Source organism: Hyla sarda, chromosome 4, assembly GCF_029499605.1.
Source record: "Hyla sarda isolate aHylSar1 chromosome 4, aHylSar1.hap1, whole genome shotgun sequence".
In the NCBI taxonomy this organism is placed as follows: Eukaryota; Metazoa; Chordata; class Amphibia; order Anura; family Hylidae; genus Hyla; species Hyla sarda.
The window spans coordinates 13,525,959-13,552,720 of NC_079192.1; the positions used below are offsets into that span (position 1 = coordinate 13,525,959).

Genomic DNA, 26,762 nt, shown 5'->3' on the forward strand with positions numbered 1-26,762 from the left:
ACTAGAAAAAAAAAAAAAAAACTAATTTCTCTGTAGTATACAGCAGCTGATAAGTACTGGAAGGCTTCAGATTATGAAATAGAAGCAATTACAAATCTGTTTAACTTTCGGGCACCAGTTGATTTAAAAAAAATAAATAAAAATTCCACTTGTTTCCATCCGAGTTCCCCTTTAAGGACACCAGCCTATGTAACCCTCTAAATAAATAACTTATGCAAAGATCTGCCATATGATGAAGATTTTTAGTTTTTTGTACTTTCTGCCATTATGTGGAGAAGATTACAATATAAAAAAAATAAAAAATATGTACGCACAAACAAGTGCTCCCTCCCTCCATGGTCAGGCTGGAATATAGTTCAGTACTGTGGCATTATTTAACAAACCCCCACCCCCAAAACATGGTTTCACTCATAATTGGCTCCTCTGACACTGAAAACTTGATAACCAGACAAACCACCACCACCCGGGCCCATTTCAGGTGAGATCCTACAAAAGCAGACCTAGGTAATTGACCCAAAATAACAGGTGGGGTAAAAATTTTGGGGGACCATCTAGTACATAGCCTCGGGACACCTGGTTTGAAAGTAAGTTACTGGTACTCCACAGTCTCTATTCCTATTTTATATTCTTTTTTAGGTGAGAGGTGTAACTAATCACTTAGGGTTACCCATTACTGGTTTACTATCAGCCAGATGTATACCACTTCATCAAAACACCATTATGGTACTTTTGGGTGCCAGTTCTCTTTTCTGGGAAAACCAGGGAGGGGCTTTCTGATACTGTCTGCCATTTGTATACCCCATCATGCCATCTCATGTTTATTGTATACATCAATTTCTGTGCGATATCAATAAATCTTGTATCTTGATATAGAAGATCACATACCGTTTGGATGTAAGTATTACTGTTCCTTTTTACACAGGGTTAAGCACACACAAATATACATGTGCGAGACCTGTAGACATTTGTAGAATTGTGCATATGGTTTTGCCTATGGGGCGATTGGCAATTAAGACCCCAACTTGACGCGACAATGGCCGAGCTCAAACCTTGCATTCTATTGGCCGAATGCCACCTCAGTATACACGGCAGTGGACCAGGACAGGCTCTACTTGTTGATGCCACCAAAACTGATCCATATTGAGCTATATGTTGTAACGGACAGACCATGTCTGACCTGTTGATAGCGTATATGTATTAACTGGATAACCCATTTAAGGAATTTAAGGACAGTTCGCTGTCTGAAATGCATAGTCAATTTTTTTTATTTTTTTTTTAAGACATTCAATAAAGTTTTAGATTTTTAAACATTTGGAACTGGAAGTCTTTCTATATTCTAGGTATCCAAAGAATGGGAACAATCCTAGCAGCACAAAAAACTTCCATATGAACAACACAAACCCTCGTGTCATCTATGGGTTGTCAACCTTCTGTGTCTATTAAAAAAACAGTTCTACTGCATTACATCATTCATAACACATTGTCACTACACACACCACAGACTTGAAGATCTGATCATATCTGGTCTCCTGTAACCAGTGCCAGGTAGCTACTGCCAAGTCAATGAAAACTGTGGGATCCAGATGACTTAATATGCCGTCTAACAACGAATGTTTATGGAATCGTGAGTATTGCGCACAGTTCTTGACACTAGGGTATAAGCAGCATATAAAGCTGGTACAGCACAGTAACAAGGTAGCAAGAAATAGTAAATTGAATGTCACATCTGGTAGGGAATAGTGATGCCCTGAGCTCTCCCCAATCCCCTGTCCCTATCTACTTGGACGATCCGCCCTAAACGGTGGCCCCAAACTGGGCGACGGTCCCTACACTCACTATGTGCTGCGGAGTCAGGTAAGATAGACCAGGTCAGCACCACACGGAGACGTCAGGGACAAAGTCGGACTGAAAAAACAAGCTAAAAAAGGGGTCGAAACCAGGAAGGACTACAAAGCACATAAACAGTAGGTAGGACAATTGTTAGATGCCCAGTTTAAATATCCTGCTGCCAGAAAGTATAAGCATCAACTTCTAGAACATGTAAGGACAGGCCGAGCCACCATTTACAACCTGCAAAGTCACTGTAAGGACAAATTACAACGCAGTCAGTGGTGGCTGCAGGAAACCTGAGGACTTGTTACATTGAGGTTAGAGGAAAGCTTACAAAGTAGTCAGCAGGTACAATTAGATCAGTGTACAGTACAGAGATTTACCCAATCACCTTATTATGCCTAGATCTATGATAACAACAAGGGCATACACCAATTCTAGAGAAAGTGTCACCAGAGACAGGGATTCCCTACGGTGCGAGCAGTGAGGCTTTGGAACCTGTGGTGGTAAATTCATTGTTAACTTCATCTTGGCATCAGGCACCTCTCAAGCTCCGTCACTATTTCTAGAACAGGTTGTAAGGTGTACAGCAACACTATGGAATTGTTCTGGGCAATGCTTGCTTTTAGATGCCCCACAATGGTTACACTTACAATAGGACAGTATATAGTCAGTACCCCTATGTTTCCCATTCGAATCAAGGATTTTAGACCCCTCTCTAGGAGCTCCAGAGGTTTTGAAGCTCCTAGAGGAACGAACATCTAGGACAAAGTTATCTAGTAACACCAAGGATACCATCTTAACAGTTCTAAGGATACCCTTAAATGACACTTAGGTCAGCAATTTCCAACCAGGGTGCGTCCATCTGTTGGAAAGCTGCATATCTAAGCTTCCCCCCCCCCGAAGACAGCCTAAGGCTGTCCGGTGGGGTGCAGGGAGTAGTTTTGCAACAGATGGAGGCACCCTGGTTGGTAAAAAACTGTCTAAGTCTGGGGACTGAATGAGGAACACTGATGTTCATGGTGTTTGAATCCTAAGTGGATTTCAGGCAGACCAAGTAGGTTCTACACATTTCTATGTGGGTACCACTTCAACGTGAACATACCCTTAGATACCATGATTCTCAACAGTCACTATCAAAGAAGTCCATGCAGTAGAACATAATGAAGACCAATACAGGAGTTGAATAATATATAGATGACATCCCAAACTGGTGGTGGCTTCAACATCTAAACCAGAATTCTAGTAACCCCTGACCAGTCAAGCATTCAGCCTTCTGGAATTCTTGAGAAATGTCATTGAGCACCCCCATAAAGAGACCTAGTAAGTGCCTTCTTAAAGGCAAAGCACTCTTACTAGGAAGTAATGTCCTCTTTAACCATTCAGAAGATATGGAAATTACACGACCCGATCACTTTTTTCGATGACCATTGTGTCCATTGTGGACCAGCAATAGTATATAGACCAATGTACCTTTTGTCCGCAATACGAGACCTAAAGACCCAATTCTCAACCTCACCGTTGACCATGACGCAAGACATCTCGTTCACTCATTCATGGAGGTACAAAAATTTCAAGGACGGTGATCTGCTGAAATCTGGAGAGAACCTTTAAGAATTGTAGATCGTAGGAGGTCACGAGATGCTTGAAAGTGTTGGGGCACCAACTTTGTTGTGCTTGGTGAGAGGAGTCCATGTGGTGGAGAAAGACGGTAAACCCTGAAATCAGAGACAAAGGCGGTCAAACAATGGACACACAGACCTGCTCTAACCAAACATCTACATGTTTTATGTCACAAAAACAATCAAATTCTATAGGAAGGGTGGGGGGGAACAGACACTACCCCCCAAAAACCATAAGGACCAAGTACCTTCTGGGGACATTGACAGGGATTTATATTGAGGAAATCTTCATTAGGAACCTTCACTAGAACTTTTCAAAAAACTACAATCTCTGTAGACCTCGTGAAGATGTCAAATTCCATATGGTGCCTTCAGATTTCACTGGGTTCTTTTCTAAGGGACAAAACGTGTTCAACAAAATTTTTAGTCACTGTATTCTTGATTCTTGTAGAGTCACAGCCACTAAATAGCAATATCTACACATACCTGACTTAGCCTGTGTATTGTACAAGAACATAACTGGGCCACCAAAAATACTGCAGCAACACGAGTAGAACCCCTTCAGATGCAAGGACCAATAGTTACTAAAGACACCTGCACAGGCAGCAGAAAGCCTTATAGCGGTGATATCCAACAGCTCTTCCTTGTATTCCAGGATAAAGCCCAATAAGTGGCTGTTAATATTTAAGTAGTGTCCTGCATGTGAACGCAGTGGGTCCAGATCCTCAACCGTAGATGATTTTCCCCAAGGACCATATTCTAAAAGTGAAGAGAAAACATCCATTAGATACACCAGGAAACACCCAGATATAATCCAATCATCTGTACTGCAAATCTACAACACCCAGCATGCTGGGAGTTGTAGTTTAGCAACAGCTGGAGGCACCTTGGTTGGGAAACAAGTTCACATGTATGGGAAAGTGGAAGATAATGATACTGTCACCTATATAACTGGATATTAGGGAAAAACTCACAGGAAGAGGAAACCTAAGAGGCTCCTGAAGTCTTATGTAACTAGAGACATGTTCAAGAAAAAGGTTTGCACCTTTGTTCCCTTCTGGACGGACTGTTTGTTTTGGTTAAAATTAGATACCAAAATACATGTGTGAACATAGCCAAGAGCCTAATCATTGTGAGAGAAAGTTCTGCGATTAGTGTTCTCACACTATTGCTGGTCCTAGGGTGCATAACAGTCAGTTACTTGTTGGTCTCTAAACAAGAGGGCATTGCCACCAGACCAGGCCCCTGAACCCCCACCACACAACTTTCTAGAATAGGCACATGCACCACCATCTACACAGCCTCCCAGACCAGGCCTGTGCAGCAGCACCACCTATCTCAGATCAGGCCCGTGCACCACCACCACCTACACAGCCTCCCAGACCTGTGCAGCAGCACCACCTATCTCAGATCAGGCCCGTGCACCACCACCACCTACACAGCCTCCCAGACCTGTGCAGCAGCACCACCTATCTCAGATCAGGCACATGCACCACCACCACCACCTACACAGCCTCCCAGACCAGACCTGTGGAGCAGCACCACCTATCTCAGATCAGGCCCGTGCACCACCACCACCTACACAGCCTCCCAGACCAGGCCTGTGCAGCAGCACCACCTAACAGACCAGGCCCGTGCACCACCACCACCTACACAGCCTCCCAGACCAGGCCTGTGCAGCAGCACCACCTAACAGACCAGGCCCATGAACCACCACCTACACAGCCTCCCAGACCAGACCTGTGGAGCAGCACCACCTATCTCAGATCAGGCACATGCACCACCACCTACACAGCCTCCCAGACCAGACCTGTGGAGCAGCACCACCTATCTCAGATCAGGCACATGCACCACCACCTACACAGCCTCCCAGACCAGACCTGTGCAGCAGCACCACCTATCTCAGATCAGGCACATGCACCACCACCACCTACACAGCCTCCCAGACCAGACCTGTGGAGCAGCACCACCTATCTCAGATCAGGCACATGCACCACCACCACCTACACAGCCTCCCAGACCAGACCTGTGGAGCAGCACCACCTATCTCAGATCAGGCACATGCACCACCACCACCTACACAGCCTCCCAGACCAGACCTGTGCAGCAGCACCACCTATCTCAGATCAGGCACATGCACCACCACCACCTACACAGCCTCCCAGACCAGACCTGTGGAGCAGCACCACCTATCTCAGATCAGGCACATGCACCACCACCACCTACACAGCCTCCCAGACCAGACCTGTGGAGCAGCACCACCTATCTTAGATCAGGCACATGCACCACCACCTACACAGCCTCCCAGACCAGACCTGTGGAGCAGCACCACCTATCTCAGATCAGGCACATGCACCACCACCTACACAGCCTCCCAGACCAGACCTGTGGAGCAGCACCACCTATCTCAGATCAGGCCCGTGCACCACCACCACCTACACAGCCTCCCAGACCAGACCTGTGGAGCAGCACCACCTGTCTCAGATCAGGCACATGCACCACCACCTACACAGCCACCCAGACCAGACCTGTGCAGCAGCACCACTTAACAGACCAGGCCCGTGCACCACCACCTACACAGCCCCAATGACCAGGCCTGTGCAGCAGCAGCACCACCTATCTCAGATCAGGCCCGTGCACCACCACCACCTACAGAGCCTCCCAGACCAGGCCCGTGCACCACCACCTACACAGCCCCAATGACCAGGCCTGTGCATCACCATCTAATCCAGCACCACCAAAGCTTTCCAGAATAGGCCCATGCACCACCACCTACACAGCCCCCACAAGACCAAGCAACGCCATTTACTCCCACACAGGCCCATGCACCACCACAGGTATGACCCATGTATCACCAATTACACAACCCCCACACAGTAAAATCTGAATTCTAATTTTCATTCCAATAGGGTCATTGGTAAAGACAGATTTATCAAAAACCTGTGCAAAGGAAAAGTTGACCAGTTACCCATAGCAACCAGATTGCTTCTCATTTTTCAGAGGCCTATTTAAAAGTGAAAGCAGCGATGGGCAACCAGTCAACTCTTGCTCTGCACAGGTTTTGATAACGGTCCCCTATATACGTTTAGACATTTACAAGTCAGATTAGACTTTTTTGGTGCATTAAAAGCCATAATAAAACTGGAGGAAAAATCTTTTATAGAGGAGAACCCTTGTTAGGTGCTGTACACAACTAACACCTAAATTAACCAACAAATACAACAGCCTCCATTGTCCTCACTTTGTAGCCACCATCACACATCATCTAAGGAGGGATGTAAAGAGACCGAGCACCCAAGAGATACGGACTTTATGGGGCCCAGACCTCAATATAAAAAAGGACCACAGACAATTTACATAGGGGGGAGATTTATCAGAACATGTGCAAAGGAAAAGGTTGCCCAGTTGCCCCTAGCAACCAATCAGCTCACTTTCATTTTTGACAAGGCCTCTGCAAAATTGGAAGCGATCTGATTGGTTGCTATGGGCAACTTTACCTCTGCACATATTCTGATAAATCTCACCCACGGGAACCATGGAGACCACACACAGCCCCCAGAGCAAGGTGAGCCCCCCGGGGAGGCGCCCCACACACACACACACAGCACTAAGAACATAGTACACACTACATGTGAACACCAGCCCAAAGTATAGAGCAGTGTTTCCAGTTATAGGGTGCCTCCAGCTGTTGGAAACCTACAACTCCCAGCATGCCAAGACAGCCTTTAGCTGTCCAGGCATTCTGGGAGTTTTTGCAACAGCTGGAGGCACCCTGGAATGGGAAACACTGCTCTAGAGTAAAACTGACAGTGTTACAAAAGCAACAGCTCTACGATCACCTACAGCACCATGGCACAGTTCTGGAGAATATTCCATAAGCCCCCCCAGCTATATACAGACCCCACACAGTATAGAGAATCTAGTATACATTCATATCTAAAAACACCCCTATAGTATAATACATGATGAAATAATAACCTAAAACCACACATCATTTATCTCTGTACTCACCTATAGACAACACAGTAACCTCCACCTTCTCTGGAGCCACAGCCTGCACTAATGACCTATATAAGGTGCAGCTGCTGCATTACATCCAGGTGTACAGCACCCCTGCTGGAGGGATAAGAGATCACAGGGCATCACCAGTATAAGATGCAGCTGCTGCATTACATCCATGTGTACAGCGCCCCCTGCTGGAGGGATGAGAGATCACAGGTCATCACCAGTATAAGATGCAGCTGCTGCATTACATCCTGGTGTACAGCGCCCCCTGCTGGAGGGATAAGAGATCACAGGCCATCACCAGTATAAGATGCAGCTGCTGCATGACATCCAGGTGTACAGCGCCCCCTGCTGGAGGGATAAGAGATCACAGGCCATCACCAGTATAAGATGCAGCTGCTGCATGACATCCAGGTGTACAGCGCCCCCTGCTGGAGGGATAAGAGATCACACCTAATGACCAGTATAAGGAGCAGCTGCTGCATTACATCCAGGTGTACAGCGCCCCCTGCTGGAGGGATGAGAGATCACACCTAATCACCAGTGTGATGTCCCACTATGGGATAGGCTCCTACAGTCCTGTCAGGTTGAGTCCCTATAGAACCTCAGGGCTCTCCTGCAGTCTTCCCCATAATGTGTATAGGTTGTATATTTAGTGTAAAGGACCTTTGATATGGTCACATGATTGTTAGTCACCTTATAATGGTTGTCACATGTTTAAGTCATATGTTTTGTTACCCAGAGAGCATCAGGTGACCAGATGACCCACAGCTAGCCTATGGTCTCCTTGCTCAGCCCCCCCCCTCCTTTACATTTATCTTTTTCACCAGACTTTCTGCTGAGGTCAAGTCCAGTCCAGACGTCTCAGATCCAGTGTCCAGCACATCTGGAGGCCTCAAGCCAAAATTGCAGCCACAAGTCAGTAAGTCAAGTCATCTTTGTCTGCTGTCACTATCTGCAGTCAAGTCAAGTCTATTATAGTCAGCGTGGCTACACTAAAGTCTTCCAAGTCACTGCAAGTCCCAGCAAGCTGCGAGGTCCCCTATGTTACTGGTCATCTCTCTGGGACCCTAGCCGAATTGTATAGACTGTAATACCTGTTTAACCTGAGTAAAAGCTACCAAAGCCACAAATCCTTCCCCCAGTCTGAACTGTGTCTGGGAAAAATTGCATGCCGATGTGAAAAAGTTTGCGCCAGAAAAGTGTAAAGGACTGTTCTAATTGCACAGTGTTACTAGCAGGCGCTGGTGAAGTAGAGGGGGAGGTGAAGGAAAGACTGTTAATTGCAATTGCAGAGTATGTAATGTCAGTACCTGAAAGGGTTAAACGTAGTCTGGTGTTTCCCGCGCGCGCGAGCGAGCGGTAGCAGCTCCGCCCCGTCAGTCCCCAGCGTCTGCTGCTCCAGCGGTCAGGATGCTGCCAATTCCGCTTGCAGTTCACGTCAAAACCATGGGTGTTCCAGCAGCAGCACCAGTGTTCTTGGGGAATCCTGTCCTCCCTTTCTACAAAAGATACCCCTTCACCCTAAGGGATTTCAAGGAGAAGATCCAGAGTTTGTTTGTCTTTTACTCTCTCCCTCCTAATCAACAGGTGCAGCTGCTCAAAGAACCAGCACTTGAGGAAGTCCTCACCTGGCTTGCCCCATAGAAGGCGAATGTAGAGCAAATCTTTGAAGGGCTGTACCAGGTATTTGTATGTCTCCTGTTGTATGAGAGATGTCAGAAACCAGGTGAGACTCTAAGAGCTTATGCTGTTGACCTACAGAATGCCCTAGAGACTGCTCAAAAGCTAGATGGTATCACTCCTGATCAGGGTAACAAAGTATTGATGGACAGATTTATTGATGGGGCTCATAATAAGTGGAACAAAGCTCAGTTGAGTGCAAAACCCCAGTCTGTTCTTCCCCGCTTTTAAGAGGCTGGCTATTCAGGTCGTAGAGTCCGGGACTGAGTCAGAATAACGCACGCGAAAGATGTCAGGAGCTTCCTGGGATTTACCAGCTACTACCGCCGCTTCATTCCCCACTTTGCCCAGATTGCAGAACCCCTCACAGCTCTCTTATGGGGTACGACGATGGATAATTACAGTAGAAGACTACCTGTTAAGGGTGGGATCCTTACCCAGCAGAAGCCCTTTGCAGATGAGAAAAATATTTTGCATATTATCGTGAAAGTAGCAGGGGGTCTGCACGCTAACTTATCGCAGATACCAAGAGCTTAACCCCAACAGTGCGACAAAATGATCAAACTGATGCAGCGGTGCTGGCAGGACAAGCCCAACAAATGGCCAACATTTCAAGAAATTACCTCGGAGACAGAGCTGTTGTGCACAAAACACGAAGATAAGGCCATTTCACTGACTGGACAAGAATCGGAGGCCCGAGCAACTGCAGACACCAAAGAACAGGATTTGGCCAACCAGTCAGAACCCAAAGGATACCCATTGTATAATAAAGACTCTCTGAGCTTCTCTCTCAACTGGATTCTGGAATTTCCCAAACTATAGAAGGCCAGGAGAGCTTGTGTCATAGTGCTTATGAGCCAGAGCTGGCGCCATATGACAAGCGTCTGTCCGGGCTCTCATCAATTGACTCTGCCTTCTTATCCAGAGGATCCCTCAACTTGTTCTTTGAAAAAGATGTCTCAGTAGAAGATCTTAGCACCACTGAGATCCAGAAAAAGAAGCTGATTGATGCCATCTTGAATGGAGACAATGCCAAGCTTCTGAAGATTCTACAGCCTCAGGATGTTGAGTTGGTGTTAGAAGGGAGGTCCAGCATTCTTCACCTGGCAGTCGAGGCTGGACAGGAGGAGTTTTCCAAGATGCTTCTTTTCTACAATGCCAGCCAAAACATGACCGACTTGAAGGGTTCCACTCCACTCCACATTGCTGCGGAAAAGAAACAGAAAGGTATTGCAGAACTTCCCCTTTTGAAGAAGATCAACATCAATGCCAAGGATGAAGATCAATTTACAGCTCTTCACTTTGCCACTCAGTATGGAGATGATGTTATAACACGGTTGCTGTTGGAGAAAAACGCCTCTATAAGTGAGGTTGACATTAGAGGCCAGACACCTCTTCATGTTCCGTGCCGACATGGTCAAGCGAGTATTGCCCATCTTTTCCTCCGGCGTGGCGCGGACATTAATGCCCAAGGACTGGAGAACTGGGTGTCCCTACACTATGCTGCCTGGGAGGGTCACTTAAATATTGTAAAGCTTCTTGCCAAGAAATGTCAGGCCAATCTCAACTGCCAGACATCTGACGGAAGAACCCTATTGCATCTAGGAGCACAATGAGGACATTACCGAGTGGCTCGAATTCTGGTGGAACTTGGTTGTGGGGTGAACATAGCGAACATGCAGTTGAAGACACCTCTGCACATCGCTGCCGAGACTGGTCACACCTGCACAGCTCAGTTCCTCATCCATCATGGTGCCAAAATCAATTCTGCTACTGTAGAGGGCTACATTCCCCTAGACCTGGCAGACTATTCCCGATAGAGATGAGCGAACTTTTCAAAAATTTGATTCGGCCGATTCGCCGAATTTTCTGAAAAAGTTCATTTTGATCAGAATTTTTTTGCATCAAATCTATACTAAAAAGGCTATTTCTAGCCTACAGACAGCCTCAATGGGGGGTATAGAACACTTTGCTTTGTACTAAAATGTATATGGAGTGTGCTGGGGTAGTGAAATAATACTGTTATTCAGAATAACATGCAGATTACCAGAATCGCTGTCACGATGCCGGCTGGCAGGTAGTGGATCCTCTGTGCCAGAGAGGGATTGGCGAGGACCGCGCTAGTGGACCGGTTCTAAGTCACTACTGGTTTTCACCAGAGCCCGCCGCAAAGCGGGATGGTCTTGCTGCGGCGGTAGTGACCAGGTCGTATCCACTAGCAACGGCTCAACCTCTCTGACTGCTGAAGATAGGCGCGGTACAAGGGAGTAGACAGAAGCAAGGTCGGACGTAGCAGAAGGTCGGGGGCAGGCGGCAAGGTTCGTAGTCAGGGTGGATAGCAGAAGTTCTGGTACACAGGCTTTAGACACACAAAACGCTTTCACTAGGCACAAGGGCAACAAGATCCGGCAAGGGAGTGCAAGGGAGGAGACCAGATATAGCCAGGGAGCAGGTGGAAGCCAATTAAGCTAATTGGGCCAGGCACCAATCATTGGTGCACTGGCCCTTTAAGTCTCAGGGAGCTGGCGCGCGCGCGCCCTAGAGAGCGGAGCCGCGCGCGCCAGCACATGACAGCAGGGGACGGGAACGGGTAAGTGACCTGGGATGCGATTCGCGAGCGGGCGCGTCCCGCTGTGCGAATCGCATCCCCAACGGCCATGACAGTGCAGCGCTCCCGGTCAGCGGGACCGACCGGGGAGCTGCAGGGAGAAAGACGCCGTGAGCGCTCCGGGGAGGAGCGGGGACCCGGAGCGCTAGGCGTAACAATCGCTTTTAGAATCACTGCCGCAGAGCAGCATAATTACAGATCCTGGTGGTGGCATCAGTGTGAGGAGACCATATAGTGGCTGAATGACACAGCGTGGAGGTGTTGGCAGCATGAGGAGACCTTATAGTGACTGAATGACACAGCGTGGAGGTGTTGGCAGCATGAGGAGATCATATAGTGGCTGAATGATACAGCTTGGATGAGGCTGAAGCATGAGGAGACCAAATAGTGGCTGAATGACACAGCGTGGAGGTGTTAGCAGCATGAGGAGACCATATAGTGGCTGAATGACACAGCGTGGAAGTGTTGGTAGCATGAGGACACCATATAGGGGCTGAATGACAAAGAATGGAGGTGTTGGCAGAATGGGGAGACCATATAGTGGATGAATGGCACAGCCCGGAGTTGCCAGCAGCATGAGTAGGCACTAGGCCTTCAGAATCCCTAAGATTAAAAGATGAATTTAGAAATTTAAACTGAAGATTTTGGATAACGGGTGCTACCTGTGATAAAATTTGAAATTCCCAGACCCAGGCAGCGGCATCAGTAAACCATATATTGCCTGAATGACACATCCTGGAGTTGGCTGATGCACGAGTACACACCAGGGCTTCACAATCCCCCAAAAAACACAACAATTTTTGAAATTTTTTAAAAAGATTTTGGATAGCGGGTGCTACCTATGATAAAATTTGAATTTCCAAGACCCAGGCCCAGCAGCGCCATCAGTAAACCATATATTGCCTGAATGACACAGCCTGGAGTTGGCTGATGCACGAGTACACACCAGGGCTTCACAATCCCCCCCAAAAAACATAACAATTTTTATAATTTTTGAAAAAGATTTTGGATAGTGGGTGCTACCTATGATAAAATTTGAATTTCCCAGACCCAGGCCCAACAGCGGCATCAGTAAACCATATATTGCCTGAATGACACAGCCTGGAGTTGGCTGATGCATGAGTACACACCAGGGCTTCACAATTCCCCCCCCCCCCCCCCCCCCCAAAAAAAAAACACAACAATTTTTGAAATTTTTGAAGAAGATTTTGGATAGCGGGTGCTACCTATGATAACATTTGAATTTCCCACCCTCCATCTCCTCCTGTCTTCAGGAAATGGCAAGATTACATAGAATGGAGGAGTTGATGGCTACCTCTCCCTCTCAGATTGGGAAATACAAATCCATTTGGTCCCCGTGGTTGACTTTTCTTTCCTCCAAAGAGTTTGAGACCCTAGGCTCCTCGGGCTGATTCCCTCCCATGACACCTGCCCCTCTTGACCGAATGCCAAAAATGTGACAGGAAAAATGGAGTGGAGCAGGAAGCAGCATAAGTACACAAGAGGGGTTCACAACCCCTAAAATTAAAAGGTGAACTTTGAAATCTCTATTGAAAATTTAAGGCCCAAGCCCAGAAGCATCAGTAAGCCAAGTAATTCCTGAAAAACACAGCCACAGGCATCAGCAGTACACCCGAGGGTTTCATAATCCCTTTACATTGCAAGATAAATGTTGAAATTTGCATTAAGCATGTATTTAGCTACTGCTAAACATCCAAAAATTAAAGGCCCAAGGCCCGAAGCATCAATGAGGTAAGTAGTTCCTCAAAGAGACACAGGATGAGTCAGGAGCAGGCATTCGCAGTACCCAAGAGGGTTTCATAACCCCTTACATTTAACCCCTTAACGACGCAGGACGTATATTTACGTCCTGCTCCGGCCCCCGCGAATATGAAGCGGCGATCCCGCCGCGATCCCGCATCATATCGCGTCGGTCCCGGCGCTCATCAACGGCCGGGACCCGCGGCTAATACCACACATCGCCGATCGCGGCGATGTGCGGTATTAACCCTTTAGAAGCGGCGGTCAAAGCTGACCGCCGCTTCTAAAGTGAAAGTGAAAGTGACAGTGAAATCGCGGCGTCCCGAACAGCTTGCAGGACACCGGGAGGGCCCTTACCTGCCTCCTCGGTGTCCGATCGGCGAATGACTGCTCCGTGCCTGAGATCCAGGCAGGAGCAGTCAAGCGCCGATAACACTGATCACAGGCGTGTTAATGCACGCCTATGATCTGTGTAAATGATCAGTGTGTGCAGTGTTATAGGTCCCTATGGGATAACAATGATCAGTATAAGAGATCAGTGTGTGCAGTGTTATAGGTCCCTATATTGTTACACCTACCTGGCCATAGTGGAGTAATTAGAAATTGTCATTTCCCATTTACTTGTGTTCTTAGATTATTTGTACTGGGGAATATATCTTTGTCTATGGGACCTATAACACTGCAAAAAAAAAGTAAAAAAAAAGTGTTAATAAAGGTAATTTAACCCCTTCCCTAATAAAAGTTTGAATCACCCCCCTTTTCCCATAAAAAAAATAACAGTGTAAAAAAAAAATAAAATAAACATATGTGGTATCGCCGCGTGCGTAAATGTCCGAACTATAAAAATATATCATTAATTAAACCTCACAGTCAATGGCGTACGCGCAAAAAAATTCCGAAGTAAAAAAAAAAGCGCATTTTTGGTCACTTTTTATACCATTAAAAAATTTATAAAAAGTGATCAAAAAGTCCGATCAAAACAAAAATCATAACGATAAAAACTTCAGATCACGGCGCAAAAAATGAGTCCTCATACCGCCCTGTACGTGGAAAAAAATAAAAGTTATAGGGGTCAGAAGATGACATTTTTAAACGTATAAATTTTCATGTAGTTATGATTTTTTCCAGGAGTGCGACAAAATCAAACCTATATAAGTAGGGTATCATTTTAATTGTATGGACCTACAGAATAATGATAAGGTGTAATTTTTACCGAAATATGCACTGCGTAGAAACGGAAGCCCCCAAAAGTTACAAAATGGCGTTTTTTCTTCGATTTTGTTGCACAATGATTTTTTTTTCCGTTTCGCCGTGCATTTTTGGGTAAAATGACTAATGTCACTGCAAAGTAGAATTGACGACGCAAAAAATAAGCCATAATATGGATTTTTAGGGGGAAAATTGAAAGGGTTATGATTTTGAAAGGGTAAGGAGGAAAAAACAAAAGTGCAAAAACTGATAAAACCCTGAGTCCTTAAGGGGTTAAAGATCAATGTTGAAATTTGCATTAACCTTTTAAGGACACCGGGTGTATGCATACGCCCTGCATCCCGAGTCCTTAAGGACGTGGGGCGTATGCATATGCCCTTGGGAATTCCGGTCCCCGCCGCTAGACAGTTGGGGACTGGACCGGAATGCCTGCTGAAATCATTCAGCAGGCATACCGGCACATCGCCAAGGGGGGATCCTGAGATCCCTCCATGTCGGCGATTGCAGAAAATCACATGTCAATTCAGACATGCGATTTTCTGCTATTCCGGGCTGAGCGGTTCTCTGGTGACCCGATCACCCGGAAAATAGGGATGATCTGAGCTGTCAGTGACAGCCCTGATCATCCTGAGGGATAGGAGCGAGGTCGCAGTGCTGCGATCTCCTCCTATCCCCTGCCATTGGTTGGAACTGATTCTGACCAATGGCAGGGCAGGACAGTGGGTTGCCATGGCAAACCCCCCGTTCTGCCCACCACTGGATGTCGAGGGGAACATGGAGAGAAGATGGAGGCCGGTACCTGGAGGATAAGATGCCTGGGGACCGTAGATCGTCGCTGGAGACTGCTGGATCCTGGCTCAGGTAGGGAAACCATGTTGGGGGGGGGGGGGGGGAATGAAAGTGAAAGTAAAGTTATCTTTACTGTGGCAACCACTAGGAAGGCCAAACTGCAACTCCCAGCATGCCCAGACAGCCAGGGCATGCCCGGAGATGTCGTTTTGCAACATCTGTAGGGTCACAGTTTGGAGGCCACTGTTACAGTGGTGCCCAAACGGCAGCCCTCAAGATGTTGACAAACTACAACTCTCAGCATGCCTAGACTGCCCAGGCATGCTGGGAGATGTAGTTCTGTAACATCTGTCCCTTCAGATTTTGCAATTTTCATGAAATTTTTGAAAATTGATGATCTACTTTGAAGCCCTCAAATTTTTTCAAAAAGCAAAAATATGTCCATTTTATGATGCCAACATAAAGTAGTCATATTGTATTCGTGAATAAAAATAAAATTTATTTGTAATATCCATTTTCCTTACAAGTAGAGAGCCGTGCCCTACACACATGGTACGATGAAGGGCCAATGAGATTTTTACTTGCAGTTGAGGCCTCCTCCGGATGCCTTATGAAAAACTTCCACACCGCCGAGTAGCTGATTTTCCCACCTGCAGTCCCCACTAATTGACTGCTACTGGCGCCGTCTCCAGGAACCCCTGTTCCACTACTTCCCGGAAAGGTAGGCTGCCGCGAAGCAGGTGGTCTCCCCTGGGCACGTTTGGCTCCAGAATTTCCACTCCTGCCACCATGCTGACTGCCAACCGTGCTACCGCTTTGCTGCCTCAAGGGCAACCTGCAACCCTCTTCTCCTGATGATGATGAAGCCCCTTCTGCACCCGGCTCCCAATTGAGATCAGCTTCATCATCATCAACAGTTGTGTGCACGTCACTGATGTCATCCTCAGGTTCCCCAACAGTGTCTGCTTCAGGACCCTGAACCCTTGCAACACCGCCTCCCACGTCACTCTCTGCATTACTACTTGGCCGCCTAGCGGAGCAAGCGGCGCATGTCTCCTCCCCTTCTTGGCTGCCCAGTAGCTGCTGACTGTCCTCTATTAGATCGTCCTTAGTGAATAGTGGAGCTGAACCCACAGCATAAGATGCTTCTAGGGGAGGGAACAGCATAGGACAAAGGCAATGGAAGGACAGGGACTGCTCCCGGGCCATGCCAACTGAGGGTTGTGTCTCAGGAACCCACCGACTGTTGACTGTCAGATGTCACTTGTGATGATGTGGATGAGCGTGTTAACTAGTGATGTCGCGAACATAAAATTTTCGGTTCGCGAACCGCGAACGCAAACTTCCGCAAAGGTTCGCGAACCGGATGAACCGCCATTGACTTCAATGGGCTGGCAAATTTTAAAACCCACAGGGACTCTTTCTGGCCACAATAGTGGTTTAAAAGTTGTTTCAAGGGGACTAACACTTGGACTGTGGCGTGCCGGAGGGGGATACATGGCAAAACTCCCATGGAAAATTACATAGTTTATGCAGAGTCTGGTTTTAATCCATAAAGGGCATAAATCCCCCAAATGGTTTGGAATAACGTGCTTTAGCCCCCTTTAGGCAGCACATAGAGCCCCCCTTTAGACAGCACATAGATTCCCCCATATTAGGCAGCACATCAGATTCCCCCATATTAGGCAGCACATAGTTAGAACCTCCCTTTAGGCATCACATAGTTAGATTCCCCCCTTATTAGGCAGCACATAGTTAGAGCCCCCCTTGAGGCAGCACATAGTGGGATTTGAACCCAAGGCCCCAGCGCTGCAAGGCGGCAATACTAACCTCTAAGCCACCATGCTACCCTTAGCATACATCTAATATGCACGATTGCTAAAATGGACACAGATGTCAGCAGAGAGAACCAGAAAAATTAGGCATGTACACATGGATGAAAAATTTGGTATTGTCGCAGCCGCAGCTGTAGCAGCAGCCAGAAAAATTGCAGCACCAGAAAAAGTGCAGAAGCCAGAAAAATTAGGCATGTACACATGGCTGGACAATTTGGTATTGTCGCAGCTGTAGCAGCGGCCAGAAAAATTGCAGCACCATAACAAGTGAAGCAGCAGAGGCCAGAAAAATTAGGCATGTACACCTGGCTGGAAAATTTGGTATTGTCGCAGCCGCTGCTGTAGCAGCGGGCAGAAAAAAATCTGTTTGTTTTGCCAGGCAGAAAGTGCCCTAAAACATTGCGGCTTGAACCCTAGTTGGTGGCGGATAAGTCACGCAAGTCATCCGGCATTCAGAGTTCAAATACAGCAGCGTGTGGACCATTTTTAGCCTAAGGCAGCTCATCTGATCAGGCCTTGTTCAGTCAAATGTATCGCCCAGTGTCAGTCCCTTCGGGATCCATCCCTCATTCATCTTAAGAAAGGTGAGGTAATCCTTACTTTTTTGACCAAGGCGACTCCTCTTCTCAGTGACAATACCTCCTGCTGCACTGAAGGTCCTTTCTGACAGGACACTTGAAGCGGGACAGGCCATAAGTTCTAGCGCAAATTGGGATAGCTCAGGCCACAGGTCAAGCCGGCACACCCAGTAGTCAAGGGGTTCATCACTCCTCAGAGTGTCGATATCTGCGGTTAAGGCCCGGTAGTCTGCTACCTGTCGGTCAAGTCGTTCTCTGATGGTGGACCCCGAAGGGCTGTGGCGATGCGTAGGACTTAAAAAGCTCCGCATGTCGTCCCTCAACAGCATGTCTGTAAAGCATCCTGTCCTTGCCGACGTGTTCGTGGGAGGAGGAGGAGGATTACTTTCACCTCTTCCCCTGTTAGATCCCTGTTGTGCTGTGACATGACCCTTATACGCTGTGTACAGCATACTTCTTAATTTATTTTGGACCTGCTGAATCCTTTCCGCCTTGCTGTAATGCGGTAACATGTCAGGCACTTTATGTTTATACCGGGGGTCTAGTAGCGTGGACACCCAGTACAGGTCGTTCTCCTTCATCCTTTTTATACGAGGGTCCCTCAACAGGCACGACAGCATGAAAGACCCCATTTTAACAAGGACGGATGCCGAGCTACTCATGTCCCATTCCTCGTCCTCAGTGATGTCAGGGAAGGTATCATCTTCTTCCCCCCAGCCACATACAACACCACAGGAACCAGATAGGTGACAAGGAGCACCCTGGGATGCCTGCTGTGGTTGGTCTTCCTCCTCCTCTTCAAAGCCACATTTCTCCTCTGACTCCTCTTCCTCACAATCCTCTTCCAGCGTTGCCGCAGGTCCAGCATGCGATGCTGATAAGGCTGTTTCTGGTGGTGATGGTGTCCACATCTCTTCCTCTTCACGCTCATCTACTGCCTGATCCAGCACTCTTCGCAGGATACGCTCCAGGAAGAAAACAAATGGTATGATGTCGCTGATGGTGCCTTCGGTGCGACTGACCAGGTTTGTCACCTCCTCAAAAGGATACATGAGCCTACAGGCATTGCGCATGAGCCTCCAGTAACGTGACAAAAAAATTCCCAGCTCCGCAGATGATGTCCTAGCACCCTGGTCATACAAATATTTGTTGACGGCTTTTTCTTGTTGGAGCAGGCGGTCGAACATTAGGAGTGTTGAATTCCAACGTGTCGGGCTGTCGCAAATCAAGCGTCTCACTGGCATGTTGTTTCGCCGCTGGATATCTGACAAGTGCGCCATGGCCGTGTAGGAATGCCTGAAATGGCCACACACCTTCCTGGACTGCTTCAGGATATCCTGTAAGCCTGGGTACTTGAGCACAAAGCGTTGTACAATCAGATTACACACATGTGCCATGCACGGCACATGTGTCAACTTGCCCAACCTCAATGCCGCCAACAAATTTGTTCTATTGTCACAAACCACCTTGCCGATCTCCAGTTGGTGTGGAGTCAGCCACTGGTCCACCTGTGCGTTCAGGGCCGACAGGAGCGCTGGTGCGGTGTGACTCTCCGCTTTGAGGCAAGTCAACCCCAAGATGGCGTGACACTGCCGTATCCGGGATGGGGAATAGCACCTGGGGAGCTGGGGGGGTGCCGGTGATGTGAAGCAAGACGCAGCAGTGGAAGAGGACTCGGCCGAGGATGTTATGGAAGAGGATGGAGTAGGAGGAGTAGAGGAGGTGGCAGCAGGCCTGCCTGCAAGTCGTGGCGGTGTCCCCAACTCCTCTGGAGAGCCACGCATTCCATGCTTGGCAGCCGTCACCAGGTTTTTTCCCAATGCGCAGTGTAGGTGATATACCTGCCCTGACCATGCTTTGCAGACCAGGTATCAGTGGTCAGATGAACCCTTGCCCCTACACTGTGTGCCAGACATGCCATAATTTCCTTTTGCACAATGGAGTAAAGGTTGGGGATTGCCTTTTGTGCAAAAAAATTTCGTCAGGGTACCTTCCACTGCGGTGTCCCAATGGCTACAAATTTTTTAAAGGCCTCAGACTCCACCAGCTTGTATGGTAAAAGCTGGCGGGCTAGCAGTTCCGACAAGCCAGCTGTCAGACGCCGGGCTAGGGGGTGACTTTGAGACATTGTCTTCTTGCGCTCAAACATCTCCTTGACAGACGCCTGACTGTGGGCAGATGAGCAGGAACTGCTCAAGGCGAGAGATGGAGAGCCGGATGGTTGAGAGGGGGCAAGGAGGGCAGCAATGGTTGACCTGGCTGAAGATGCTGGACTAGGAGGAGGATGGCGGCTTTGACTTTGTGTGCTGCTTGTACTGACGTGTTGATCCCATAGGCGTTTGTGATGTGACATCATGTGCCTTCGCAAAGCAATTGTGCCTAGGTGGGTGTTGGACTTCCCACGACTCAGTTTCTTCTGGCACAGGTTGCAAATGGCCTCACTGTTGTCAGAGGCAGACACACAAAAAAAAAATGCCACACTGCTGAGCTCTGTGATGACGGCATTCTGGTGGTGGCAACAGCATGCGTTGATTGGCGTCCCGTCTGGCTGACCCCAGGTGCCGATGCATGCTGTCTGACTGTGCCACTAGCTCCTTGCGATGACCTCCCCTGCTTCCAACTCATCTCCTCCTCCTCTCTGTCTCCCCATCTGAACTTTCCCCCTCTTCTTCTCTTCTAGCGGGCACCCACGTGGCATCCACGGACACATCGTCATCATCAACACCTTCACCGCTATCTGACACCTCAAGAAAGGAAGCAGCAGCGGGTACAACATCATCATCACACCGTACGTCCATGTGTGTAATGCTGCCTGACTGAGACATATCCCTGTTAACTACATCCTCTGGCAATTATGGTTGTGCATCACTCATGTCTTCAAACTGATGTGTAAATAACTCCTCTGACGGATCAAGTAAAGCTGCTGTGGTGCTAGTGTTGGTGGTGGCGGCAGGCGGGCAAGTGGTAGCATGAGAGGTGCCCGAAGCTAAGCTAGAGGAGGAGAAGGATGGTGCGTCAAGGTTCTGAGCGGAAGCTGTAGTAGATTGGGTGTCTTGTGATAGCCAGTCAACTAAGTCCTCAGAACTTTGGGGGTTCAGGGTATGTGGCCTCTGAACACTGGCCATTCTAGGGCCAAAGGGAATCCCAGCACCACGATGGCCCCTGCGGGGTGGCCTTCCTCTGCCTGTCATTTTTTTTGGTTTAATTTGCACAAGTGTCCCACCAAATGTGATTTGCACTAGGGTGACACAATTTCCCTGCAGGCAAATAAACTGGTTAACTTTGACATGAACTGACAGTGACGACTGATTTTATTTAACAGCCAAAAAAGGTTGTTTTTTTTTTTTAATTTGCACAACTGTCACACCTAATGTGATTTGCACTAGGGTGACACAATTTGCCCTGCAGGCAAAAAAAAAATGGCAACTGTGACGTGAACTGACAGTGACGACTGGTTTTATTTAACAGCCAAAAAAGGTATTTTTTTTTAATTTGCACAACTGTCACACCTAATGTGATTTGCACTAGGGTGACACAATTTGCCTTGTAGGCAAAAAAACTGGCAACTGTGACGTGAACTGACAGTGACGACTGGTTTGATTTAACAGCCAAAAAAGGTTAATTCAAATGTGAATTGCACTAGTGTGACAATGAGCAAAAAAGCTTGCCAGCGGAGTTCCCCTTTTAAGCAGTGGTCCCCAACCAGGGTGCCTCCAGCTGTTGCAAAACACATGGACTGATATATTTCAGCCCTTTGAATACTGTAGTAGTTAGTTGCTTTAAAGAAAAAAAACTTGCCAGTGGAGTTCCCCTTTTATGCAGTGGTCCCCAACCAGGGTGCCTCCAGCTGTTGCAAAACACACGGACTGATATCTTTCAGCCCTTTGAATACTGTAGTAGTTAGTTGCTTGAAGGAACTTAAGTTTTATACTGGAGTACCCCTTTTAACCAGCGGTTCCCTTCCAACCAGGGTGCCTCCAGCTGTTGCAAGACACACGGACTGATATCTTTCAGCCCTAAAAAGGGCTTTTTTGGGTGCTGTCCTTAAAGCAGATGTTACACTAGTGCTTTAGGAGTAAACTGGACCCTGAATACACCACCTAGCAGCAACCTAGCTATCGCTTTCCCTATACAGCAGGAGCAGCTTCTCTGACCCTCCACTTCCTAAGCCTGCAGCATGCCGAATGAGGGTAAAATGGCGTCCGTGCAAGAGGTAGGAGGGTCTGGAAGGGAGGGACTGCTGCTGATTGGCTGTAATGTGTCTGCTGACTCTGACTCACAGGGTCAAAGTTTACTGCAATGTTAAAGTATAGGGGGCGGATCGAACTTCACATATGTTTGCCCAGCGATGCGAACGTGAACATGCTAAATTTGCCGGGAACTGTTTGCCGGCGAACAATTCGCAACATCTCTAGTGTTAACCAATTGACGACGGCAGATCGGTTGCTGGTGGAGACACGACCGCTGGTTGATAACGGGAGCTCAGGCCTCTCGCTGCGACTCCTGCTGCCACTCGCCCCTAGTCTGCTGCCAACTCTGCCTGAAGTATTTAGGCCTCTGCCACTCCTCTGTGCACGTCCTGGCACTTCTCTGCCTGACATACTTAGTGCGTTTATGAGGGAATTACAATACGCTACACTACTCTTTAAACCGTATTTGTCTAGAACAGCAGCAGGTGATTACTTATGGCTGTCATTTCACAGTATGTACGACCTTGACAGATTAACAGGTACAAAATGGTACACTACTTAGATGTACGTATGTGGTATGCACTGATGAGGGCAGAAATATGTGCAACAATACGCAGAAAAAAATCAGTATTTTTGTAAAACACCAGCAGGTGATTACTTTTGCCAGGACTTTCCCTGTATCTAGACTTGTTACAGATACAGAATAGTAGACTGCTTTGACTGCTGAGACACAATTAGCTCCTAGCAGGCTATAACTACCCCTCCCCCTTACTACAATAAATACTTAAATAATAACTGACACAACAACAATTTAACTTTTCCGTGGGTGGGGATCGGCCACAGCTTTATTTATAAAATTACTTATATAAATAACAATTTAACTGTAACAAAGACACCGATTGGCTTCTTACCAACCCGAGAGGTGCTGCCACACCGTCCTGTGTGGAGGTCTACCCCGGGTTGACCCCGCTTTCACCGTCTTCTTACCGCCAAGCTGTGACTTACAATAAACAAAGATACAAAAAGGGAGGGAGGGAGGGCAAAACTCCGGGTCCTGGGCAGATTGAGGGGGGAAGGGAGGAACCACAGCTATAAATACCCAGGGGAGGGCCTCTGAAAGCCCGGGAAACTATTAAACCCCTGATTGGTGCACTCCTTCCCCCCCCACCCATGGGACATACCACTGTAGCCATTTGCAAGTTTTACAGGCGGGGGAGGGGGCTAAAAACCTTGCCTGTATATTTCTTAACCTCTTACTGCTCACCAGTCAGGGGGCAAGCTAGTTATGCACAGCTTGCCCCTCCAGACTGCTGAGACACAATTAGCTCCTAGCAGGCTATAACTACCCCTCCCCCTTACTACAATAAATACTTAAATAATAACTGACACAACAACAATTTAACTTTTCCGTGGGTGGGGAACGGCCACAGCTTTATTTATAAAATTACTTATATAAATAACAATTTAACTGTAACAAAGACACCGATTGGCTTCTTACCAACCCGAGAGGTGCTGCCACACCGTCCTGTGTGGAGGTCTACCCCGGGTTGACCCCGCTTTCACCGTCTTCTTACCGCCACGGAGGAGACCAGTTAGCCCTACACTGGGCTCCGACCCCCACCCAAGAGATAGTGGATAGCCAACACCTGGGGCCACCTCCAGCCCCCCAGCACACCCAACACATTTCCTCTCCAGGAAATCCGCTCAGCGCTTTTCCTCTCCAGGAAATCCGCTCAACACTTTTCCTCTCCAGGAAATCCGCTCAACACTTTTCCTCTCCAGGAAATCCGCTCAACACTTTTCCTCTCCAGGAAATCCGGGTACCTGCCACCAGGACCAATTTTATAAATTTTTTTTTTTTTTTTTTTTTATAACCCGTGTGAACTCATCTCTCAGACTCGCCCATACACCGAAGGGTGCTGCAGCACTCGCACCACCTCGAAAGCCGCTCTCAAAACAAAAACACACCTGGGAAACATCAAACTGGGCGAATATAGCAACACAACATGCAGATCGCCAAATACAAAAAGAGAGCAAATCCAGAACTCACAAAACAGTCATTCGCGGACCCTCATGGAGCACGAGCTGCGTGTCCCGGATCGCCTAAACAGTCTCGGACCGACGGGCCTTTATTAGTTTTATTTTTTATTTTATTTTTTTAAACTTTTACCATGAAACGCACAAAATAGGCACCCAAAAACACAGACACCCAAGTCCCATGGAAGGAGACGAGGAGAAAGAAAAAGTGCCCCATCCACATAGCCCTGAAAAAAGCTAGCGCAAAAACTCGGATCAGAAAAACAACGCAAAAGCGACAACCAAAAACCTGCAGCCGCCACTAAGCGACCCAAAAACAGATAGGAAAAACCGGTCGCCGACAGCAAGGCCACCCACTCGCGGGCCCAGCCCCTATGTATACACCACCCGCAAAGCAGAAAGAAAATCACCCCCTGCCATGTGCCGTGCAGCACAGCGGGAAAGCCACCCAACTTTTTATTTATTTATTTTTTTAGATTATTTATTATTTTTATTTTATTTTTATTTTTAGCTGATTCACATGAACAGGTGAAGATCCCACATCACATACTCAGAATGTTATTTGGATACACTGAGAACACTGCCCAAATCTCGAACCTCCTTGGAGAGGTGACACAGCAGATAACTTCCGTTATCACATCCTATTAAAACGAAACAGGAAATCAAACATTAGCCTCGTAAGGTCACTTCAAAGGGCATTCCAGGTACCGAAACCAATATTTATTTATTACTTTTTTTTTTTTTTTTTAATGTTTTTATCCCCTGTCCACAGACCCTTTAGAACCTCCGGGACCCTCCACGACTGTAGATAGACATCCCGGCCTCCACACCAACACCAACCACTCGCAAGTACCGTACCGTGAGTGCGACCAAGTCGCAGGAGCCACCAAAGCGGACCACAAATTACACCACTCTCCCCGATGACCCACGGGCCGGCCACACAAGCAACCCTCTGGAACTACAGCCAGAGAACACAGGACAAAGCGTCAACACCCAATACCGACCCAGGGAGCATAGCCCTGAAAGAAATTGTAACTCCAAACAGCGAAGCACTAGATGCAACAGACAGAGCACAGGAAGAAAAACACGCCCCGTGATCACTCAAATCACACACTAGAAAAGAAGAAAAGTATCACAAAATTAGCGCGCAACCAAGCGCAGGGGACTTGCAACCCACACAGTAACGTTACAAGCCTAGAACATGAGCTGCCGAAGCAAGCACCCAAAGTCCCACAACCAACACCAAGGGAGAAGCACAAACAAAACCCCAAGCATGGCAGAAACCCACTGACTACCAAGACCCAGGGGTAAACCACCCCACAGCACCACTGGAAAACCAAACACCACACCAACAACCGACCAAACCAGCCACATCCGAGAACAAAGCGAGCTCCCCGTGCAGGGAACTGAAAGCAGGCCAGGCCACCGCATGACCCTTGAAAAAACCCCAACCAACCGAAATGTCAGCCCAAAGCGTACCAGGGGCACATATGCGGGGGCCCAAATACCAGACACCCTCGGCGGCCCAAGACAACCTGCAGGAAAAAACTCCGCCCAGAACCTTATTCCATGCGGAACTTACAGTAAACCAGCAAGGACCGGAACAGGGGCACCTAGCGAGCCCCGAGGAAACCAAAGCAGAGAAAACACAATCACTCCCCGTCCACAGGAAAACTGCAGACCAACGCCAACGCGGCATGCGGAAGACTGCAACAAACCACACCCCAACAAGCGTAGAGCACAGGAGTATCCCCCTCCGGAAAACCACCACAAACAAAAGAAACCACGAGGAAAGACAAACTGAGACTCAAAGCGAAACCTACCCACCGCCACATCAGCTAAAGCACCCAGCACGACATACAGGAGTCCCATGCCTACCAAAGATCGGGAGCAAAACAGGCGAAAACATCAGACAATACACTAGGACAAACAGAGCAGCGGAGAGGGACTACAACTAGTGACGGAGAGAAACACCAAACAAAGGGGGAGAAAACCAAAAGAAACAAAACCGTAACTAGGTGCCACCGATTCAAAATAAGGAACAAGCCTCAGGAGCTAAATCCACAAAACCCGGTCATCCAGAGCGTAAGGCCAAAAGACCACTCACCTAAGCGTGCACCGCAGAAATTGATACCACACCAAAGCACCCCGTCAAGAAGAGACGTACCCAACTCACAACCAGAGACCCACATAGACATACACCTATATCCGAGACCCAAACCCAACAAACCCACAGGAACAAAAGGTGGAAACTACCAGAACAGCCATAAGCACACTAACCGGGGAAGGAGAGGGAACCAACCCAGCTAGCCAGTTGAAGACAACTGGCCTGCCAAAGCACCAAGGGCAGGCACGAAAATAGAGCCCCCCCTGCCCCCCCGCAACAGCACACTCACTAAGTCCAGAAGATGGAGAAGGCACAAAAGCAGGAGGAACCACTTCACCACCGCAGGCGTTGAACAAGGCACGCTGGAGACCACCTGGTTGCGGGTACTCTGCCGCCGCCCGGAAAGGCGCCGGGAAACCAGCAGCAGAGAACTCAGGAAGAGGGGGGGTTTGGGGTGCAGTGGCTGCCTGAACCATGCGCCGTGATCCGAAGTTTACAGCGATACAAT

The 26,762-nt window shown here is 48.0% G+C and overlaps 1 long non-coding RNA gene and 1 pseudogene across 2 annotated transcripts; one reads left to right on the forward strand and one right to left on the reverse strand.

Annotated features, from left to right (window-relative positions):
- Positions 1-1,208: 1,208 nt before the first annotated feature.
- LOC130367555 (uncharacterized) lies at positions 1,209-8,845 on the reverse strand. 2 transcript variants are annotated; one of them, XR_008892101.1, is made up of 4 exons: positions 8,771-8,845; positions 3,939-4,211; positions 3,701-3,845; positions 1,209-3,548 (listed from the first exon to the last, which is right to left on the reverse strand). It is a non-coding gene; the product is annotated as an uncharacterized LOC130367555 (long non-coding RNA). The 2 variants fall into 2 exon arrangements; XR_008892102.1 differs by lacking the exon at positions 8,771-8,845 and adding an exon at positions 7,464-7,496.
- Positions 8,846-9,530: 685 nt separating this feature from the next.
- The window catches only part of LOC130367254 (receptor-interacting serine/threonine-protein kinase 4-like), a 20,021-nt pseudogene continuing 2,789 nt past the window's right edge, over positions 9,531-26,762 (forward strand).